Source organism: Oncorhynchus masou, unplaced genomic scaffold, assembly GCF_036934945.1.
Source record: "Oncorhynchus masou masou isolate Uvic2021 unplaced genomic scaffold, UVic_Omas_1.1 unplaced_scaffold_3483, whole genome shotgun sequence".
NCBI classification, from domain to species: Eukaryota; Metazoa; Chordata; class Actinopteri; order Salmoniformes; family Salmonidae; genus Oncorhynchus; species Oncorhynchus masou.
This window is the reverse complement of record NW_027009891.1, coordinates 1,269-17,161: the sequence shown is the minus strand read 5'-3', so window position 1 is coordinate 17,161 and position 15,893 is coordinate 1,269. Positions and strand designations below refer to the sequence as shown.

At 44.2% G+C, this 15,893-nt stretch overlaps 1 pseudogene; it reads left to right on the top strand.

The window, feature by feature from the left end:
- The window catches only part of LOC135534495 (periplakin-like), a 33,980-nt pseudogene extending 20,372 nt beyond the window's left edge, over positions 1 to 13,608 (top strand).
- The last annotated feature ends 2,285 nt before the right edge of the window (positions 13,609 to 15,893 follow it).

The window sequence follows — 15,893 nt, the reverse complement described above, 5'->3', positions numbered from 1 at the left end:
TAACAGGGGTCTCCAGACCTGTTGCTACCCTCTATAACAGGGGTCTCCAGACCTGTTGCTACCCTCTACAACAGGGGTCTCCAGACCTGTTGCTACCCTCTATAACAGGGGTCTCCAGACCTGTTGCTACCCTCTATAACAGGCGTCTCCAGACCTGTTGCTACCCTCTATAACAGAGGTCTCCAGACCTGTTGCTACCCTCTATAACAGGGGTCTCCAGACCTGTTGCTACGCTCTATAACAGGCGTCTCCAGACCTGTTGCTACCCTCTATAACAGGGGTCTCTAGACCTGTTGCTACCCTCTATAACAGGGGTCTCCAGACCTGTTGCTACCCTCTATAACAGGGGTCTCCAGACCTGTTGCTACCCTCTATAACAGGGGTCTCTAGACCCGTTGCTACCACCCGGCACAACCAGAAAGAGGACTGGTCCACCCCTCAGAGCCTGGTTCCTCTCTACCCGGCACAACCAGAAAGAGGACTGGTCCACCCCTCAGAGCCTGGTTCCTCTCTACCCGGCACAACCAGAAAGAGGACTGGTCCACCCCTCAGAGCCTGGTTCCTCTCTACCCGGCACAACCAGAAAGAGGACTGGTCCACCCCTCAGAGCCTGGTTCCTCTCTACCTGGCACAACCAGAAAGAGGACTGGTCCACCCCTCAGAGCCTGGTTCTTCTCTACCCGGCACAACCAGAAAGAGGACTGTTCCACCCCTCAGAGCCTGGTTCCTCTCTAGGTTTCTTCCTAGGTTCCTAACCTCTCTAGGACGTTGTTCCTAGCCACCGTGCTTCTACAGCTACAGAGTTTCTATATAAGGACTTTGTGACACCTGCTGGTGTAAAAATCACTTTATAAATAAATGTGATTGATTGGTTTCCATGTCATGTGACTACTGGAGTTAATCACGAGAGCTGCAGGCCAGTGTGATTGTCTGATTTGCGAATGTTATGTTATGCGTGTCTGATTCTATATTGTTGTGTGTGTGTGTGTGTGTGTGTGTGTGTGTGTGTGTGTGTGTGTGTGTGTGTGTGTGTGTGTGTGTGTGTGTGTGTGTGTGTGTGTGTGTGTGTGTGTGTGTGTGTGTGTGTGTGTGTGTGTGTAGTCGTATCTGATTATGTGTATGTTATTTTGGTGTGTGTGTGTGATTTGATTGTGTATGGATGTTGTGATTGAGTCTGGTTGTGTATGATTTGTTGTGTGTGTTATTTTGGTGTGTGATTGATTGATTGTGTATGGATGTTGTGATTGTTGAGTCTGTGTGTGTTATTTCGGTGTGTGATTGATTGATTGTGTATGGATGTTGTGATTGTTGAGTCTAGTTGTATATGATTTGTTGTGTGTGTTATTTTGGTGTGTGTGTGATTTGATTGTGTATGGATGCTGTGATTGTTGAGTCTGGTTGTATATGATTTGTTGTGTGTGTTATTTTGGTGTGTGTGTGATTGATTGTGTATGGATGTTGTGATTGTTGAGTCTGGTTGTATATGATTTGTGGTGTGTGTTATTTTGGTGATTGATTGACTGATGAATATTGTAGACAAGGAGGAGCAGCAGTGTCGCCAGCTGATGGCCGGTCTGGACAAGGTGACCAGTGATCTGGACAAACAGGAGAAGGCCATCTACTCTCGAGTACGTCCCCCGCTGGAGCAGACCAGGCCTCTGCAGGACAGCGCTGACCGTCTGCAGGACGTCAAGGTATTTCCTCGTTTTTCTCCTTTCTCTGCACAGAGGGTGTAGAGCGGTAGAGATGCTTTTCCTCCTCTACTCTTCTCCTGTCCTCCTATTTACACTAGAGTCCTTTCGATACAGTTTTCAAACCCATTTAATCCTACCAAAGAAAGTCTTGAGAGAGTTGTTTTATGCTTATCAAGGAAGTACTATTAGTTAGTTCCAGGAAGTGTACACTTGTTTTTTAATGCTTATCCCATATTCTTCCACCAGGACATTGCAGCCGTGGTTCGTAAGATCGAGCCGGAGAAGTCGTCCAAGGTGAGGGAGGCTGAGAAGTTCCTGACCTCTAACCCTAAATGTGCCAGCGCCCCTCAGCTGAACGGCAAGGTGAACGAGGCCAACAACAAATACGACAAGATCAACCTGCTACTCAAGTGCTCAGAGGACAAGTGAGTAGCTTTTTGTACTTGTTAGTAGAGATGGTAGTAGTTACACAGAACTCAGGACCGGGGCGGCAGGGTAGCCTAGTGGTTAGAGTGTAGAGGCGGCAGGGTAGCCTAGTGGTTAGAGTGTAGAGGTGGCAGGGTAGCCTAGTGGTTAGAGTGTAGAGGTGGCAGGGTAGCCTTGTGGTTAGAGTGTAGAGGTGGCAGGGTAGCCTAGTGGTTAGAGTGTAGAGGTGGCAGGGTAGCCTTGTGGTTAGAGTGTAGAGGTGGCAGGGTAGCCTAGTGGTTAGTGTGTAGAGGTGGCAGGGTAGCCTAGTGGTTAGAGTGTAGAGGTGGCAGGGTAGCCTAGTGGTTAGAGTGTAGAGGTGGTAGGGTAGCCTAGTGGTTAGAGTGTAGAGGTGGCAGGGTAGCCTCGTGGTTAGAGTGTAGAGGTGGCAGGGTAGCCTAGTGGTTAGAGTGTAGAGGCGGCAGGGTAGCCTAGTGGTTAGAGTGTAGAGGCGGCAGGGTAGCCTAGTGGTTAGAGCGTTGGACTAGTAACCGAAAGGTTGCAAGTTCAAACCCCTGAGCTGACAAGGTACAAATCTGTCGTTCTGCCCCTGAACAGGCAGTTAACCCACAGTTCCTAGGCCGGCATTGAAAATAAGAATTTGTTCTTTAACTGACTTGCCTAATTAAATAAAGATTTTTTTTAAAAAGAGAGTTTTCCTGTTTTACTAGGATGACTAACCTGTAGGCTACTATGACACCATTTAAACACATTTTAAATGTAATTTTAATCTAATGTAATTTAATCATATCATGTGTTTGTTTACAGGCTTCAGAATTCCAACCGCCTGGAGAACTCCCTTCAAAACGGGAAATCTTTATTGTCCAGCTACGAGAACAAGCTGGCCAGGGAGGAAGTCGCCCCAGCAGACGTCTCATCTCTGGAGAAGACACAGCGTCAACTGGCTGTAAGATGGCCGCCCTCTGATCGCTCGTTTATTCTCATCAGGATTCATGTTTAGATCCAAATGGATCTTCTCCACAAAGGAAATGTATTGGATCAGTTCAGATACCAAAGACCGAAGCATATTTGCTAATGACATACTGTATAAATGTATGATGAGCTGGAAGATCTGAGCTACACCCTCATATCCCCCCTCCCCCATACACACAATTCAACCTCCACTTCCTCTCCCGACAGGATATTGCATCAGAGCTGAAGACCAAGAGGTCCGCGGTGACGGAGACGGAGGCTAACCTGCGTGCGGCCAAAGACAGCTGTGACACCATGGCAACCAAGCTGCAGGAACACTGCCCCGACATCGAGAGGCAGGAGGGAGAGGTCCGCAGACTTAACAAACGCTACGACAACCTCAACAGGCAGATCGACACCAGGTAAACGGGACTGACAGAACCTGGGACTTCAAATCAATTATACAATCAAATGTTATTGGTTGCGGATGTTGTCGTGGGTGTAGTGAGACGTCTGTGTTTCTCGCTCCAACAGTGCAGTTGGAACAATACATGCAAATCTACAAAATACAAATGACAGGAATATAGAAATATTAGAACAAGACTGTCAGACTCTGGAATATAAACATCTATGTATAGGATGGTGTGTATAGACAGTAGTTATATAGGATGGTGTGTATAGACATTATAGACAGTAGTTATATAGGATGGTGTGTATAGACAGTAGTTATATAGGATGGTGTGTATAGACATTATAGACAGCAGTTATATAGGATGGTGTGTATAGACAGTAGTTATATAGGATGGTGTGTATAGACAGTATATGAATTAGAAACAGTGTGTACAGCAGTAGTTATATAGAATGAACCGTGACTAGAATACAGTGTATAGACATGAAGTAGGTAAAACGGTATGTAAACGTTATTGAAGTGTCCAGTGTTCCCCATGACTCTGTACCGTACACAAGGCAGCAGTCTCTGAGGTGCAGTTGAACCCTGTGGCTGCGTTCCGATGTTCCACCCTTCTCCAGAACTCAAAACCATTGGATCGGTACAAGTATGACTGGAGGGGAGTTCCCATTTACACCAGTCCAATCATTTTAAATCCATAAAGGGGAAGTGTACAAGTGCACACTTCAGGGAGAAGGGTAGAGAATTGGAATGTAGTGACCTTTGACATCCCATAAATGATATTTGTGAGGTTAGAGGACTGATTGAGCGTTGGTCGCCCCCGACGACTGGTAAAAAAGAGGGTTGTGAAGCCAAGAACAAGACTCATCATAGCCAGACCTGGATTGTGGTTTTACTATAATAGACGTCACATGACGTTGTGGTGTGGTGTGTTACGTTCACGTTGTGGTGTGTTACGTTCACGGTGTGTTGTGGTGTGTTACGTTCATGTTGTGGTGTGGTGTGTTACGTTCACCTTGTGTTGTGGTGTGTTACGTTCACCTTGTGTTGTGGTGTGTTACGTTCACGTTGTGTTGTGGTGTGTTACGTTCACGTTGTGTTGTGGGTGTGTTACAGAACTCAGAGCCTGCAGAGGGCTAAGACGTCGTACAGTAACTACCGCAGTGACTACGACAACCTGAACAACTGGCTGTCCCGCGTGCCAAACTATGAGCCAACTGAGAAAGACAACCTCAGTCAGGTGGAAACCAAGCTGGAAAACCAGAAGGTAGGTGGTTGATTTCTGATTGTCCCACTAATGGTTAATGTTAGGATTGGGGAGGAAGCTGATTTCTGATTGTCCCACTAATGGTTAATGTTAGGATTGGGGAGGGAAGCTGATTTCTGATTGTCCCACTAATGGTTAATGTTAGGATTGGGTGAAGGGAAGCTGATTTCTGATTGTCCCACTAATGGTTAATGTTAGGATTGGTGAAGGGAAGCTGATTTCTGATTGTCCCACTAATGGTTAATGTTAGGATTGGTGAAGGGAAGCTGATTTCTGATTGTCCCACTAATGGTTAATGTTAGGATTGGGTGAAGGGAAGCTGATTTCTGATTGTTCCACTAATGGTTAATGTTAGGATTGGGTGAAGGGAAGCTGATTTCTGATTGTCCCACTAATGGTTAATGTTAGGATTGGTGAAGGGAAGCTGATTTCTGATTGTTCCACTAATGGTTAATGTTAGGATTGGGGAGGGAAGCTGATTTCTGATTGTTCCACTAATGGTTAATGTTAGGATTGGGGAGGAAGCTGATTTCTGATTGTCCCACTAATGGTTAATGTTAGGATTGGGGAGGGAAGCTGATTTCTGATTGTCCCACTAATGGTTAATGTTAGGATTGGGGGAGGGAAGCTGATTTCTGATTGTCCCACTAATGGTTAATGTTAGGATTGGTGAAGGGAAGCTGATTTCTGATTGTCCCACTAATGGTTAATGTTAGGATTGGTGAAGGGAAGCTGATTTCTGATTGTCCCACTAATGGTTAATGTTAGATCTGTACCTAGGGGAAACTTTACCCGGCACGGTTGAGGATAGTCAGGTGTTCACAATTTTGCAACCCTGTCCTGAACTAAAACTAATGTTTCTATACCTCTAGTCAGTCCTCTACCTCTAATGGTCATGTTATGTTTCTATAGTCAGTCCTCTACCTCTAATGGCCCTGTTATGTTTCTATAGTCAGTCCTCTACCTCTAATGGTCCTGTTATGTTTCTATACCTCTAGTCAGTCCTCTACCTCTAATGGTTCTGTTATGTTTCTATAGTCAGTCCTCTACCTCTAATGGTCTTGTTATGTTTCTATAGTCAGTCCTCTACCTCTAATGGTTCTGTTATGTTTCTATAGTCAGTCCTCTACCTCTAATGGTCCTGTTATGTTTCTATAGTCAGTCCTCTACCTCTAATGGTCCTGTTATGTTTCTATACCTCTAGTCAGTCCTCTACCTCTAATGGTTCTGTTATGTTTCTATAGTCAGTCCTCTACCTCTAATGGTTCTGTTATGTTTCTATAGTCAGTCCTCTACCTCTAATGGTCCTGTTATGTTTCTATAGTCAGTCCTCTACCTCTAATGGCCCTGTTATGTTTCTATAGTCAGTCCTCTACCTCTAATGGTCCTGTTATGTTTCTATAGTCAGTCCTCTACCTCTAATGGTCCTGTTATGTTTCTATAGTCAGTCCTCTACCTCTAATGGCCCTGTTATGTTTCTATAGTCAGTCCTCTACCTCTAATGGTCCTGTTATGTTTCTATAGTCAGTCCTCTACCTCTAATGGTTCTGTTATGTTTCTATAGTCAGTCCTCTACCTCTAATGGTCCTGTTATGTTTCTATAGTCAGTCCTCTACCTCTAATGGTTCTGTTATGTTTCTATAGTCAGTCCTCTACCTCTAATGGTCCTGTTATGTTTCTATAGTCAGTCCTCTACCTCTAATGGCCCTGTTATGTTTCTATAGTCAGTCCTCTACCTCTAATGGCCCTGTTATGTTTCTATAGTCAGTCCTCTACCTCTAATGGTCCTGTTATGTTTCTATAGTCAGTCCTCTACCTCTAATGGCCCTGTTATGTTTCTATAGTCAGTCCTCTACCTCTAATGGTCTTGTTATGTTTCTATCCCTCTAGTCAGTCCTCTACCTCTAATGGCCCTGTTATGTTTCTATAGTCAGTCCTCTACCTCTAATGGTCCTGTTATGTTTCTATAGTCAGTCCTCTACCTCTAATGGCCCTGTTATGTTTCTATACCTCTAGTCAGTCCTCTACCTCTAATGGTTCTGTTATGTTTCTATAGTCAGTCCTCTACCTCTAATGGTCCTGTTATGTTTCTATAGTCAGTCCTCTACCTCTAATGGTCCTGTTATGTTTCTATAGTCAGTCCTCTACCTCTAATGGTCCTGTTATGTTTCTATAGTCAGTCCTCTACCTCTAATGGTCCTGTTATGTTTCTATAGTCAGTCCTCTACCTCTAATGGTCCTGTTATGTTTCTATACCTCTAGTCAGTCCTCTACCTCTAATGGTCCTGTTATGTTTCTATACCTCTAGTCAGTCCTCTACCTCTAATGGTCCTGTTATGTTTCTATACCTCTAGTCAGTCCTCTACCTCTAATGGTCCTGTTATGTTTCTATAGTCAGTCCTCTACCTCTAATGGTTCTGTTATGTTTCTATCCCTCTAGTCAGTCCTCTACCTCTAATGGTCCTGTTATGTTTCTATAGTCAGTCCTCTACCTCTAATGGTCCTGTTATGTTTCTATAGTCAGTCCTCTACCTCTAATGGTCCTGTTATGTTTCTATAGTCAGTCCTCTACCTCTAATGGTCCTGTTATGTTTCTATACCTCGAGTCAGTCCTCTACCTCTAATGGTCCTGTTATGTTTCTATAGTCAGTCCTCTACCTCTAATGGCCCTGTTATGTTTCTATAGTCAGTCCTCTACCTCTAATGGTCCTGTTATGTTTCTATAGTCAGTCCTCTACCTCTAATGGTTCTGTTATGTTTCTATACCTCTAGTCAGTCCTCTACCTCTAATGGTTCTGTTATGTTTCTATAGTCAGTCCTCTACCTCTAATGGTTCTGTTATGTTTCTATAGTCAGTCCTCTACCTCTAATGGTTCTGTTATGTTTCTATAGTCAGTCCTCTACCTCTAATGGTCCTGTTATGTTTCTATAGTCAGTCCTCTACCTCTAATGGTCCTGTTATGTTTCTATAGTCAGTCCTCTACCTCTAATGGTCCTGTTATGTTTCTATAGTCAGTCCTCTACCTCTAATGGTTCTGTTATGTTTCTATAGTCAGTCCTCTACCTCTAATGGTCCTGTTATGTTTCTATAGTCAGTCCTCTACCTCTAATGGTCCTGTTATGTTTCTATACCTCTAGTCAGTCCTCTACCTCTAATGGTCCTGTTATGTTTCTATACCTCTAGTCAGTCCTCTACCTCTAATGGCCCTGTTATGTTTCTATAGTCAGTCCTCTACCTCTAATGGTCCTGTTATGTTTCTATAGTCAGTCCTCTACCTCTAATGGTCCTGTTATGTTTCTATACCTCTAGTCAGTCCTCTACCTCTAATGGTTCTGTTATGTTTCTATAGTCAGTCCTCTACCTCTAATGGTCTTGTTATGTTTCTATAGTCAGTCCTCTACCTCTAATGGTTCTGTTATGTTTCTATAGTCAGTCCTCTACCTCTAATGGTCTTGTTATGTTTCTATAGTCAGTCCTCTACCTCTAATGGTCCTGTTATGTTTCTATAGTCAGTCCTCTACCTCTAATGGCCCTGTTATGTTTCTATACCTCTAGTCAGTCCTCTACCTCTAATGGCCCTGTTATGTTTCTATAGTCAGTCCTCTACCTCTAATGGTCCTGTTATGTTTCTATAGTCAGTCCTCTACCTCTAATGGTTCTGTTATGTTTCTATAGTCAGTCCTCTACCTCTAATGGTCCTGTTATGTTTCTATAGTCAGTCCTCTACCTCTAATGGCCCTGTTATGTTTCTATAGTCAGTCCTCTACCTCTAATGGCCCTGTTATGTTTCTATAGTCAGTCCTCTACCTCTAATGGCCCTGTTATGTTTCTATAGTCAGTCCTCTACCTCTAATGGTCCTGTTATGTTTCTATAGTCAGTCCTCTACCTCTAATGGCCCTGTTATGTTTCTATAGTCAGTCCTCTACCTCTAATGGTCCTGTTATGTTTCTATAGTCAGTCCTCTACCTCTAATGGTTCTGTTATGTTTCTATACCTCTAGTCAGTCTTCCACCTCTAATGGTCCTGTTATGTTTCTCGGTCTAAAATGTTGATTGCTGTATTGTCACAGAACCTGCTCTCTGACATTAAAAAGAAGGAGTCTGAGTTGAACAACGTGTCGAAAAATGCCCAACTTTACCAGCAGGCCGTCAAGGTAGGGGAATGAACACCGATCGACACATCCATTCTGATTACCTACGGCTAGGAGAAATGTATACGATTTGATGTAACACTTTCTCTCATTTTTCTTCCTCTTCAATGAATAATTGATTTGACTAATTTGTGTTTTTGCAGGACTATGAGAATGATACTGAGAAGTTCAAGTCTATTCTGGACCTTGAAGACGGGCTGGTCCCTCAGACCTACAAGAGAAGCAGACTGGAGTCCCCTGCACTCAGGGTCAAGGCAGAGGTAAGGAAGACTGCAGCTGTGGCCCAAATGAAACCCATTTACCTATTTAGTGCACTACTTTTGGACTCTGGTCATAAGGCCCTGGTCAAAAGTAGTGTACTATGTAGGGAATAGGGTGCATGGGCCCTGGTCAAAAGTAGTGTACTATGTAGGGAATAGGGTGCATGGGCCCTGGTCAAAAGTAGTGCACTATATAGGGAATAGGGTGCATGGGTCCTGGTCAAAAGTAGTGCACTATATAGGGAATAGGGTGCATGGGCCCTGGTCAAAAGTAGTGCACTCTATAGGGAATAGGGTACATGGGCCCTGGTCAAAATTAGTGCACTATATAGGGAATAGGGTGCATGGGCCCTGGTCAAAATTCATGCACTATATAGGGAATAGGGTGCATGGGTCCTGGTCAAAAGTAGTGCACTATATAGGGAATAGGGTGCATGGGTCCTGGTCAAAAGTAGTGCACTATATAGGGAATAGGGTGCATGGGCAGTAGTCCACTGATATAGAATATTGTGTAATGTGAGAGTCAGCCCTTGACTGTAACCTCAATGCATAGTACACGTTGTAATGTGACACCTTTTGATACATTTTCAGGAAGTCTTTTGTACGACATCTTCTAATGAACATTCTGAAAATCAAATCTTATGAAATGTTATGTCACGTGCCAAATACAACAGGTGTAGACCTTACAGTGACATGCTGAATACAACAGGTGTAGACCTTACAGTGACATGCTGAATACAACACGTGTAGACCTTACAGTGACATGCCAAATACAACAGGTGTAGGTAGACCTTACAGTGACATGCCAAATACAACAGGTGTAGGTAGACATTACAGTGAAATGCTTACTTACAAGCCCCTTAACCATCATTGCAGTTAAGAAAAATAAGTGTGAAGTAAAAAATAAAGATATAATTAAAGAGCAGCAGTATAATAACAGTAGCAAATGATGCCTCTGGTTCCATACATTTTCATAATTTCCTTGTTGACAGGAATCTGCCATTGAAGCTAAATTCACCGAAGTGAATGCAGTGAACAAGCAAAGGATGGCGAATTTGCAGTTTGCACAAGGCCTTATGAATCAGGTGAGATACTCCTGAATGTTCAACAATCAATGTGGCACATCTTTATATAGATCCAAAATAGAATTTAAATGTCAAATCATTCTAAATAAACATCATTGCCATTACTTCTAAAAACAATAACCCCAGCCTCCTCTCCCTCTCTCAGCAATCAGACGTGATCGTCAGCAACAATGTCCAACAAGTCAGATCTGCTGCTCCGGGAGAAGAAGCCTGGAGGATCGAGAGTCAACTGAAAGACGAGATCCAGAGGAGGGAGCAGCTGGAGAAGGATCTAGAGAAAATCCAGACAGACATCTACATGTTGGAGGGCCAGAAGCCGGAGGACACCGTCGTCAAGAAGGAGATCATCAAGAAGGTTCCGGATCCGACTCTGGTTGACGAGGTCCACAATGTCCGTCAGAAACTGTCAGACGAAACCCGGGTCACCCGGGCCATGGACAACGAGCTGGAGGCGCTGAGGCTGAAGCTGCGTGGCATCGAAACAGAGATCAAAGAAGGAGCACAGCAGTACACCGTGAAGGAGGTGCTGCGTATCGAGAGGGACCGCGGCCAGGAGGAGGAGGTGAGGAGGCTCAGGGAGGAGCTGGAAGAACTGAGGAGGAGGAAGACCATCAAGGACAACGAGGTGATCCAGATCACCAAGCAGGTGACGCTCCTGGCACAGCAGAAGTCCAAGGAGCAGGAGGTGATCACAGAGGAGGAGGTGATTAAAGTTCAGAACGACCCGCAACTGGAGAACGAGTACCGCATCCTCTTGGACAGGAAGCAGAAAGAGCAGGAGGGCAGGAAGCAACTGGAGGACGAGCTGCGCTTCCTCCAGGACAAGCTCCGCAGGCTGGAGAAGGAGAAGTCCATGGCCGAGGAGAAGATCTCCATCAAGGAGGTGCTGAAGGTGGAGAAGGATATCGCCTTTGAGAGGGAGGTAGAGAATCTCAGGATGCAACATGAGGATGAGAAGGCCAAGCACCGGTCTTCCCAAAGGGAGCGCGCCGACCTCAGAGGAAGATCTCCAGCCTAGAGGAGGAAAAGTCGAGGGTCATAGTTCAGGAGAAGGTGAGGGAGATCGTCAGGCCTGACCCCAAGGCTGAGGCTGAAGTGGCCAACCTACGCATGGAACTGGTGGAACACCAGAGGAGATACAGAGACGCAGACCAACAGCTGAAGTCCCACCAGGACGAGCTGAAGATGCTGAGAAACAGAGGTCCGCAGATCGAGATCAAGGAGATCATCAAGGAAGTCATCAAGTACAAGACGGACCCTCAGACCGAGAGGGAGCTGGAGAAACTCCGCAACGAGATTGTGGACAAGACGTACCAGACGGAGAAGTCAGAGATGGAGATCAGGCAGCTGAGGGACGAGATTCAGCGGTGGAAGGACACCAAGCCACAGGTGCAAATTAAAGAGGTGGTTAACGAGGTGCTGGAGTACAAAGAAAACCCCAAGACCAAGGAGGAGATTGAGATCCTGAAGAGGAAGCTGGCGGACGAGCAGAAGAAACGCCTGGACCTGGAGAGGGAGCGATCAGCTAATGAGGAGAAGATCCGGCTAAGGAAGATCGACCTGTCCCAGGTCAGGGAGAAGGTTGTCCAGCAGGAGGTGGTTAAGATGGAGGAGGACCCATTACTGAGGTCAGAGTGCAGCACCTTCACACAGAACATCAACAATGAACAGAGGCAGAGGGAGACCCTGAAAGAGGAGCTCTTCCAACTTCAGAGGCAGAAGGCCAACCTGGACGCACAGCTGGAGGAGCTGGAGCGAGAACGCCGAGCTCGGCGCGATGCAGAGCTGGAGATCCAGAGGCTGAGGGTCAGGTTGAACGAGATGGAGGTCAGGGACAAGGAGAACAGGGAGAGGGTCACAGTGAAACAGATGGTGGTTCTCCAGCAGGACCCCCAGCAAGAGAAAGAGCACTCCATCCTCAAGCTGCAGGTGGAGGAGGAGAGACACAAGCGCACCCTGCTGGAGAAGGAGCTGAACGTCCTGCTCCAGCAGCAGGTCACCCTGGAGAGGATGGTGGTGAAGGAGAAGGTGGTGCGCACCGAGACCATCCAGGTAGAGAAAGACCCAGAGGCTGAGCTGGAGATCGAGAAGATGACGAGGACGCTGGAACAGGAGAAGAGGAGGAGGCTCGAGCTGGACCAGGAGCTGGGCAGCCTCAAGTCCCGCCTGTCCGACATGGAGTTCACCAACACCAAGTCGTCCAAGGAGCTGGACTACATCCGCGACGAGAGCAGTCGCCTCCAGCAGGAGAACCAAAGGCTACAGAATGACATCCGCAGGCTGCAGTCCGAGATCCAGATCACCTCTACGGAGACCCGGAGCATCTCCAACTCGGCCCCCATGGGAGCGGGAAGAACCTAGAGCTGAGGCTGGACTCACTGCAGAGGGAGCTGGCCGAACTGAGGGCCATCACCAGCCAGAAGGATGAGGAGATCGAGAAGCTACAGAAGAGCCTGTCGGCCATCCAGATCAAGAGGGAGCAGCGGGAGAGCCACCTGAGGAGATCCATTGTGGTCATCGATCCCGACTCGGGTAAGGAGATGAGGCCGGAGGAGGCCTACAAGCTGGGGCTGATCGACTGGAAGATGTTTGTGAACCTCCAGAGCCAGGAGTGCGACTGGGAGGAGATCAGTGTCAAGGGCCCCAAGGGGGAGTCCTCTGTTCTCCACGACAGGAAGTCTGGGAAGAAGTTCTCCATTGAAGACGCCCTGAGGGCTGGGAACATCACCAACCGCCAGCTGCAGCAGTACCATGACAAGGAGATCACCATCCAGGAGTTCGGAGTCATGGTGTCGGGAAAGACCAAGTGAAAAAGAAACATCTGAACAAAACTACTTTTTTCTAAGTCTATGTTTCTGACTTCGATGAGTTTGAAATGGGTGCCGTTTCTTGATTTTGGATTTCACTAGATTTGAATCTTCCAAAATGTTTTAATTCTGACGTACTTGATCTAACATTAAACAATATGTTAGTTTTAAATGCATACTTCCTCTTTTCTCTCTCTCTCTACATTGCACTGTTATATTTATTTTCAAACACATAATACACTATAAATACACAAACGGGTGTTCTGGTTTTAAAATGGGGGTTGGTATGGCTGTGTTTACAGCCAGTCAAATGTTGTAGAAGGGTTTTCTGTCTGTCCCTGGAATACGCTTGTTAAACTACTTACACTGGGGTACAGGGTTGGAGGTAGTACTTTTAAATATGTTTATTTTGTTTTGAACGTGGGGTTGAATTTACATACACAAGGATATGAACGGATATTGGTAATGTCGGTCTGTGGTATGCTACTGTCAAACGGTCTCTCGGTTGTCCTGTTTTTACACGTCTTACATAAGAAATAAAACAGTCAAATGATAAAGGGTAAACTTGTTGTGTGTTTCTTTAAAACGTAGGCCAGTTTTAAACACACTATAGATTTACAAAGATATATTGCTTATAGATAGGTAATCCTTAGGCACATGTTCCATACATGAAGCTCGTATTTACTGAAATAAATATTACTGTACAGCTTTTCTTGCAAACCACCGTATTCCTGTTAATCTCAAGGACAGATCTGGTCATCGAACCGATCAGTTACAAACAAATTGCTGAAGATAAGAGGGTATGTTTGTAATGGTGAAAGAACAGTCCTCCCACCAACCAAACCAGCCAAAACCATCCACGGCTTTATCACAGTAGGCTACAGTAGACTACAATAACATTAGGATACAGTAGACTGCAATAACATTAGGATACAGTAGGCTACAATAACATTAGGTTACAGTAGGCTACAATAACATTAGGATACAGTAGGCTACAATAACATTAGGATACAGTAGGCTACAATAACATTAGGATACAGTAGGCTACAACAACATTAGGATACAGTAGGCTGCAATAACATTAGGATACAATAACATTAGGATACAGTAGGCTACAATAACATTCGGATACAGTAGACTACAATAACATTAGGATACAGTAGGCTACAATAACATTAGGATACAGTAGACTACAAGAACAGTAGGCTACAGTAGACTACAATAACATTAGGATACAGTAGGCTACAATAACATTAGGATACAGTAGGCTACAATAACATTAGGATACAGTAGGATACAATAACATTAGGATACAGTAGGATACAATAACATTAGGATACAGTAGGCTACAATAACATTAGGTTACAGTAGGCTGCAATAACATTAGGATACAATAACATTAGGATACAGTAGGCTACAATAACATTAGGATACAGTAGGCTACAATAACATTAGGATACAGTAGGCTACAATAACATTAGGATACAGTAGACTACAAGAACAGTAGGCTACAGTAGACTACAATAACATTAGGATACAGTAGGCTACAATAACATTAGGATACAGTAGGCTACAATAACATTAGGATACAGTAGGATACAATAACATTAGGATACAGTAGGATACAATAACATTAGGATACAGTAGGCTACAATAACATTAGGTTACAGTAGGCTGCAATAACATTAGGATACAATAACATTAGGATACAGTAGGCTACAATAACATTCGGATACAGTAGACTACAATAACATTAGGATACAGTAGGCTACAATAACATTAGGATACAGTAGACTACAAGAACAGTAGGCTACAGTAGACTACAATAACATTAGGATACAGTAGGCTACAATAACATTAGGATACAGTAGGCTACAATAACATTAGGATACAGTAGGATACAATAACATTAGGATACAGTAGGATACAATAACATTAGGATACAGTAGGCTACAATAACATTAGGTTACAGTAGGCTGCAATAACATTAGGATACAATAACATTAGGATACAGTAGGCTACAATAACATTAGGATACAGTAGGCTACAATAACATTAGGATACAGTAGACTACAATAACATTAGGATACAGTAGGCTACAATAACATTAGGATACAGTAGGCTACAATAACAGTAGGATACAGTAGACTACAATAACAGTAGGATACAGTAGACTACAATAACAGTAGGATACAGTAGACTACAATAACATTAGGATACAGTAGGCTACAATAACATTAGGATACAGTAGGCTGCAATAACATTAGGATACAATAACATTAGGATACAGTAGGCTACAATAACATTAGGATACAGTAGACTACAATAACATTAGGATACAGTAGACTACAATAACATTAGGATACAGTAGACTACAATAACATTAGGATACAGTAGACTACAATAACATTGGGATACAGTAGGCTACAATAACATTAGGATACAGTAACATTAGGCTACATGAAGGTCATCGTTACCCATATAAAAACATACTATATTAAACTATGGTCTGAATACTGTAGTGTTACTATATTTATATACTATAATATTCACTGTTGTGTTTTTGCGAACATTACAGTAGTCTTAACTCATGTGTTTTTGCAGACATGACTAGTATTTACTGTAGTGTTTTTGCAGACAACACTGTAGTATATTGAAGTAACATCTGCCGACTAGGGCTAAAATGGTACAACTACCAGACTACCCCAATTACTGTTTAATGAGGGGAACACCTCAACCAGAACACAAGACTCTACCCCAGTTACTGTTTAATGAGGGGAGCACCTCAACTAGAACACAAGACTCTAGACCAGTTACTGTTTAATGAGGAGAACACCTCAAC